Source organism: Triticum dicoccoides, chromosome 3B (genome assembly GCF_002162155.2).
Source record: "Triticum dicoccoides isolate Atlit2015 ecotype Zavitan chromosome 3B, WEW_v2.0, whole genome shotgun sequence".
Classification (NCBI taxonomy): Eukaryota; Viridiplantae; Streptophyta; class Magnoliopsida; order Poales; family Poaceae; genus Triticum; species Triticum dicoccoides.
This window is the reverse complement of record NC_041385.1, coordinates 770,351,995-770,359,947: the sequence shown is the minus strand read 5'-3', so window position 1 is coordinate 770,359,947 and position 7,953 is coordinate 770,351,995.

Sequence of the window (7,953 nt, the reverse complement as noted above, 5' to 3'; positions counted from 1 at the left end):
ACTTGACATCCATAGTACGGAAGTACTGTGCAACTGAAAGCGTTCGAAAAACCGAAACAAAATTCTGGGACAATCCGACCCTGAATACAATCCCAATCCGAAACAAAAGGGCGCATTATCGCCAAGCACCTAGGCCAAACAGCAAAAAACAAAAACCCTCTATAGGGTATGGAACCGTACTGGAGGGATGGCTCAATGGACCCTGTAAAATTCATAATACAGAGGAAGCCACACCAACTCATAGCCTTAGAGCATGTTGGATACTCCGGCAGGTGGCCAGAAGTGGCAAGGAGCTTCTAACTCCAGAATCCGCAGAGCACCACCCCAGAAACAACAGTACGGTGTCAACAGTCTTCGAGACTTTCGCATCAAACAATGCGAGGAAACGAACGCTCCGAAGCCTTACCGAAGTCTACTAAGTAGCAACAATAATCCCATGGAGTGACACGGCTATTACCTTTAAAGCCAGTGATGAACCTAAATTCCGGACAGCTCGAGCACCAGCCGCACTGGTCCTTAGTCCGATAGTGGACGGCTTCCGGCTTACAAAGGTACTCATGGACGGTGGTAGCGGATTGAACCTCATCTATGAGGAAACCTTGTGAAAAATGGAAATAGACTGGAGCCGCATTGAGCGAAGCAACACAACCTTTAGAGGAATAATACCCAGCCGGGAAGCGTGCTGTTCAGGGAAAATCACACTGGATGTGGTGTTCGGCACGGATAATTACAGATCCGAGGAGGTCACATTTCAAGTGGCCCCGTTCAGCAGCGGATACCACGCTCTGTTAGGGCGAGAAGCATTCACAATTTTTCAAGCTATACCCCATTACGGGTACATGAAGCTCAAAATGCCCGGACCCAACGGAATCATCACTCTTGCTAGTGATCCAGACACAATGCTCCGCGCCGAAAACAAGACAGCCGCACTGGCCCTCGAGGCATTGTCCGAAGCCCTGGCGGCCGAGGAACTAACTGTGTTGCGCTCCACGGTGGACAGGGATGACGTGATACTCGACAAAAGATCCAAGTCCACCTCCTTCAGGCCAGCAAACGAAATAGTCAAGTTCCAAGTCCATCCAACGGACACTACAAAAACGGCCTCCATCGAGGCACAACTAAGCCCTGATGTAGACGCCGCACTCAGAGAATTCCTACGAGAAAATTGGGACATTTTTGCCTGGCACCCTTCAGACATGCCAGGAATCCCACGTAGGCTGGCCGAGCATAGCCTGAACATCCTAAAAGGATTCAAGCCCGTTAAGCAGACTCTTCGGCGTTTCTCCGAACCTAAGAGATAGGCCATGGGAGAGGAGCTAGCCAAACTACTCGAAGCCAGATTCATCAGAGATATAAAACATCCGGACTGGCTGGCAAACTTGGTAATGGTACCAAAGAAGGACAAATCCTGGCGTCTATGCGTCGATTTCAAAGACCTAAATAAGGCCTGCCCAAAGGATCCCTTCCCCCTCCCCCGCATCGATCAAATCATCGACGCCACTGCAAGACACGATTTATTGTGTTTCCTCGATGCATATTCTGGCTACCACCAAATCAAGATGGCAGAGTCAGACCAAGCCGCAACGGCATTCATCACCCCATACGGCCCATTCTGCTTCAACACAATGCCCTTCGGGCTCAAAAACGCTGGCGCAACATATCAGCGCATGATTCAGACATGTCTGGCCAACGAGATCGGCAAAACGGTTGAAGCATATGTGGATGACGTGGTCGTCAAAGCCAAACACGTCGAAACTCTAATAGACGACTTGAGGCTCACGTTCGATAACCTCTGAACATATGACATTAGGCTTAACCCGGAAAAATGCGTTTTCGGCGTACCAGCCGGAAAGCTCTTGGGCTTCATTGTATCCGGTAGAGGAATTGAAGCAAACCCAGCCAAGATCCGAGCTCTGTCACAATTGGATATTCCAAAAGATCTCAAGAAAATACAAAAATTCACTGGATGCGTGGCGGCTCTAAGCCGCTTCATCTCCCGCTTGGGGGAAAAGGCATTACCCCTTTACCGCCTCCTCCGGTGCACCGAACACTTCGAGTGGACGGATGCCGCCACGGCCGTTATTGAAGAAATAAAAGCCATACTGGCAACAAACCCTGTCCTGGCCGCACCGAACATCAGCGAACCAATGTTGTTATACATCGCGGCAACTCACCAAGTTGTAAGCGCAGTCCTAGTCGTTGAACGAGAAACGGACGGACACAAATTCCCTGTCCAGAAACCAGTGTACTACGTGTCCACTGTCCTCACTCCATGCAAGTCCCGGTACCCGCATTACCAAAAAAATAGCATACGCAGTGTTCATGGCATCCCGGAAGCTACAACACTACTTTCAAGAGTGTTCGATAACAGTAGCCTCCGAAGTACCTCTTAGCGATATCATAAACAATCGTGACGCAACGGGCCGGATTTCCAAATGGGCCATTGAGCTCCTCCCGTTCGACATAACATCTAAGCCACGGCGAGCCATCAAGTCGCAAGCCTTGGCCAACTTCGTCGCTGAATGGACTGAAGCCGAACTCCCTAAAGAGTATGACACGTATTCCAACTGGACCATGCACTTTGATGGCTCTAAAATGCTGGCGGGTCTGGGGACTGGCGTCGTCCTAACGTCCCCAACAGGAGATACAGTCCAATATGTACTCCAGATAATGTATACGGACTCCAACAACGCAGCCGAATACGAGGCCCTTCTACATGGCCTCCGGATGGCAGTCTCCATGGGCATTCAACGCCTAGAGGTGCGTGGGGATTCGAACCTCGCGATATCCCAAATAAACAGAGACTTTGACGCCAAAGATTCAAAAATGGTAGCTTATCGGAACACCGTCCTAAATATGTCAGCCCGGTTCGAAGGGCTGGAATTCCACCATATAGCCCGGGAAAATAATCAGGCAGCAGACGTCCTGGAACGCATCGGCGCAAAGCGCGATGCAGTCCCCCCAACATTTTCCTGGAAAGGCTATTCAAGCCATCCGTACAGTGGGAAGGGGAATCCAGAATTAACAATCCAGACCAGGCCGCATCACCTGACCCCGAACACCCTGACACAAGGAAGACTCCGTCAATGAAGTCACACCCTCAGCCCACGTAATAATGGCAGTAATTGCCCCGTGGACAGAACCATTCTTAGCCTACTTAACTAGGCAGGAACTCCCCGAGGACCAAAATGAGGCACGCTGCATAGTGCGGCGATCTAAAGCCTATAAAGTCCACGAAGGAGAGCTTTATAAGAAAAGCACCACCGGAGTCCTTCAAAGGTGTATCTCCGAAGAGGAAGGACGGAACCTTCTGGCGGAAATTCATGCCGGACTCGACGGGCACCACGCCGCAGCCCGAGCCCATGTGAGCAAGGCCTTCCGTATTGGATTTTATTGGCCAACGGCCCGGGCAGACGCTCAGGACTTAGTCCAGCGATGCGTCGGTTGCCAATTATTCGCTAATCAAAGCCACGTGACGCCTACCGCCCTACAAACCATACCCATCACCAGGCCTTTTGCGGTCTGGGGGCTTGACATGGTGGGACCCCTTAAAGGAGGAACCCACAAGAAAAAATATCTACTGGTCATGGTGGATAAATTCACCAAATGGATAGAGGCCAAGCCTGTTAAGACGGCCGAATCCGGACCGATGATAGACTTCATATCCGGGGTTGTACACCGTTACGGCGTCCCCCACATCATCATTACTGACAACGGCACAAACTTTACGGCCGATGAAGTTAAACTTTGGTGCAAAAACATGGGCATTAAGCTCGATTATGCTTCAGTCTATCACCCACAAACTAATGGTCAAGTCGAGCGAGCCAACGGTCTAATCATGAGCGACATCAAACCCAGATTAGTGCGACCCCTCAAGGAATCCAACATGCACTGGGTAGAGGAGCTTGACTCCGTACTCTGGGGGCTGCGGACCACGCCGAATCGCACTACCGGTTTCACACCATTTTTATGGTATACGGCGCAGAGGCAGTCCTGCCCTGCGACATAATTCATGACTCACCTCGCATGCGCATGTACGAAGAAAGAGAAGCCGAGGTCAATCGGCAGGACAGCTTGGACGCATTGGAAGAGGAGCGCGACGTGGCAAAGGCCCGTTCCGCATTCTATCAACAGTAGGCTCGAAGATATCAAAGCAGAGAAGTACGGGCCAAAACTTACAATGTTGGCGAACTAGTTCTACGCCTGCCGGACAAGAAAAAGGACAAACTCAAGCCCAAATGGGAGGGTCCATTCATAATCGACCAAGTCCTGATCGGTGGAGCATACCGTCTGTGAAATGCATCAGACAATCGACTCGAGCCGAACCCATGGAATGCAGCACGCCTACAAATATTCTACGCCTAGCGCCGGACTCTGAGTTCGTCTCCTTCCTCTGTCACCTTCCTTTTTTTTAATTTAGCTGCCTGGTATTTTTCTCCTCCTTCCTCCCTCCTTTCTCCCAAGCCTTTAGGGGCTTGCTTGCGCGATTGTTCACACATAATTGACGCGCCACCCGCGCTCATTATACTTGGGGGCTTCTTTATCAGAAGCTTATATACACGGGCTTCATGCCCAAAACATGTGTGACACTTCCGCATGAACCTTTTATGCACCATTATATGCATCGATATGACTTAAGTTTTGGCAAAGCTGGATTGCCTGGCTCCTGTGCTTACCCCTACGTTCCCGTTTGTTCGGCTAGGTGGTAAAGGGAGCACCTCTGCGATTGTTACTGCCGGGTCAGCCGGATGTGTACCTCAGACTGGGTGAAGCCGAAAGCTAGCGTTCTTAAGGGAATATTCGGTCGGTGAATTAAAAGATGACTTTTCACTTGTTTATTTATCTGCCCCTAGATGCTTTTCTGCTTTTCTACGCAGTTCGGACATGCACTTTAGGGCATGCCTCCCTGGAAAGGAACCCCTAACGGAACTATTCTCCCTGGAAGATGTTTCTTACTAACCATGTAATATAGCATAACTAGTTGGGCACTTGTCTGCTAAAGCACTTATGACCCCTACGCCTGGTCTCCATGCATGCCCCGCTTTTTACATAACCGAGAGGGTATTCGGACACACTCCGGACTATCGGGTCCAGAGGTTGAAGCGAAAAGGTTCGCAATGACAAATGATCTACAATCCGGCTAGAAGGCATTTTACATGTCATTTTAAATTACATAGTCAATTTGACTGGGTATATTCTTCTTCAATACCATCCAACAGGCTGTATAATTAATAGTCCTGTTGGGAATACTTGGCAGCCATCTCTACCTGGCCATACACTAAACTGATAGGGATCTCCTTCCCGTCGGGCCCCAAAGGACCAACCTCGGCCATGTGGTTTGGGTCAGCCTTCATGTACCGTGTCTTCACCATGGCCCAGGCCTCCCTGGCGCCTTGACGGCAGGCCGATATCTTCCATAACCGGAAGCGCTGCCGCATTCCCTTTAGCTTCTCTCCAAGCTCTTCAAGGCCTTCGAGCAGGGAGAGGGATGGCCACAAAGCCTGGATGACGCCTTGCATCGCTTGCCGAACTCGTTCGTGCAGTTGCAATAGCTCGGGGAGAAGATCCCCCGTAGAACCGGGCATTTCCTCCGCAGGCCGACCTATCAGCATATCTGCAGACATAGCTCTGTCAATCGATTTCCTCGCCGAACTCTTTTTCGAAGATTCGTTTAAGCACTTACTAAAAATTCCGCGTCGAAGTCGCCGATTCTCCTTTACGGAATCAGACAGCTGAGCACGAACATCCTTTAGTTCCTCGCCCAGCTGGGTGTTGCGTCTTGAAGCTTGTTCTTCTCTTGCCTCACCCTCGTCTGCATGCTCTCGCCGGCCTTTAACTGGCACAGGAGTTGTTGCTTGTCCGGATTCAATCCGGCTCCATCTGCATTGTTATTGTCAGAATTGCACACATGCCACACGTCACAACAGAATTATCTTTCGAAGCATATATTACCCGAGGGAGTCCCCTTGGTACTCTCTAAAGCGGCCAGTGTGGCCTCAAGTTGGGCCTTGCACTCTTCCAGCTCCTGGGACAGTCGCGTATTCTTTTTTGTAAGATCCTGCATATCATATGATCCTTAAATCAGTTATCTTAACTGTTTCAAGTCTCGGGGGCTATTGACATATATAACCATCAGATTTACTCACTCGTATGTCTTTCACATACTGCTCTATGGCTCTGGCTAAACCATTTTGAGCGGCACGGAGGTATGCATCTCCCGTACTAAAGGCATCCAACGCCTCTTGGGAAAAACATGCGTCGCGAAGAACAGTTCGGCGACGCCTGTGGTTCATGGCACTCTCCACCTCTGAATTTGTGGTAGACAGCCCGTCCGCGTCCTCTGTCGGAGGAACGTCCGGTACGCACCCCATGTTCACCTCCACTTTCGGACCCGGCCTTGAAGCCTGGCCGGTGGACATAGTCCGGCCGGCGCTCTTCTTCCCGAGGAGAGCATGAGCGTTAGTGTGATTTGAGGGCATAAACCCTAGGCGTTAAAATTGTACGCCCTACCGTTGTGCCGGAATCTCGATCCGGTCCGCACTTCTCTTTAGCCCGCCTGGCTTCAACGACCCTTGTTGGCTACCCACCGCGGGCTCGGCCCTCCGCCTCAAGGATTTCCCCTGCAAAATGAAACACTATTGGTTTATGGCAATCAAAATAAGGCATGGATGTATCCTCTTGAAAGTGCTGGGACTTCGGTCTTGGTTACCTTTGAGGCTGGAAGTAGTCCGGGATAGTCGGCCGTAATGGCCACTAAGGTATTGTCCTTACTCAATTGATGAAACACCCCATCAATTAGCTCCACACATAAGTCCGGATCCTCTTGGGAGTCCGGATCGAGGGACCGTTCCGGATCCTCGGGTTGTGGAGGAAGGCTGTTTGTCTCCTTCATGGACTGGCGCAGCTCCTGCGTTAAAATCGCTAGACTCAGTACTCAATTGTGGGAATTTGAAAATAGCTAGGCAAGTGAAAATGTTCGCTTACCCAGCTTGGAGAGCTGTACATAGAGAATCCGCCCCGTCGGTTGACACGGAGGAATTCCTCTTCTTCTCCCTTGTACAAAGCGGATAAGATCTTCGTTAGAGTGGCAACCGAATCCGGCCCCTTGCGACCGCACCTGGTGGCGTCGTCCTCCCCGTTGAAATTCCACATGGGGTGGCCTCTATACTGAAGTGGCTGCACCCCCCGCATAATGCATGTGGCCATGACCTCGATCATGGTCAGTCCGAAATGAGCCAGTAACCATATCCGGCACATCAGGTAAAGGACGTCCCTGTCAGTTTCCATCTGAGGGTTCCGTGGGCGCCAGCTCAGGCGTTTCTTCAACGGAGCGTTATTGAACTTAGGGAGGCCGGTCCGTACAGGGTCCGACAGGGGGACGTCGTCCACATAAAACCATTCCGAAGGCTAGTCCTCGGACGCCTTCTTTGGGGTTCCGGATAGATATCCGGTCCTGGCGATGCGCCATAGTTCGGCTCCGCCCACTTGATAAATTGACCCCTCTTGAGAGCGGGGCACAAGGCAGAACAACCTCTTCCACAGCGTGAAGTGGGCCTCGATGCCCAAAAACAGCTCGCAGAGGGCCACGAAGCCCACAATATGCAGTACGGAGGCAGACGTGAGGTTGTGTAGCTGGAGGCCGTAAAACTCCAGTAGCCCTCGGAGAAAATGATGAATTGGAAATCCGAGACCTCTTATTAAATAAGGGACTAGGCATACCCTCTCTCCTTGGGAGGGATTGGGGACGTTCTCCGCCTGCTCTCCGCCGCTATTGGTGGCAATCCCGGCTCGAACTGGGACCATATATGCTGGGGGGAGTAGCCCCTTGGATTGAAGTGCTACTAGCTCGCTATGCAGGACGGAACACCGCTCCCAACCTCCGGGCCGAGGGCTGGATAGGCGAGAGGAGGATCTACCTCAACCGGTCATGGTGGAATGGATCTCTGTCGAAAG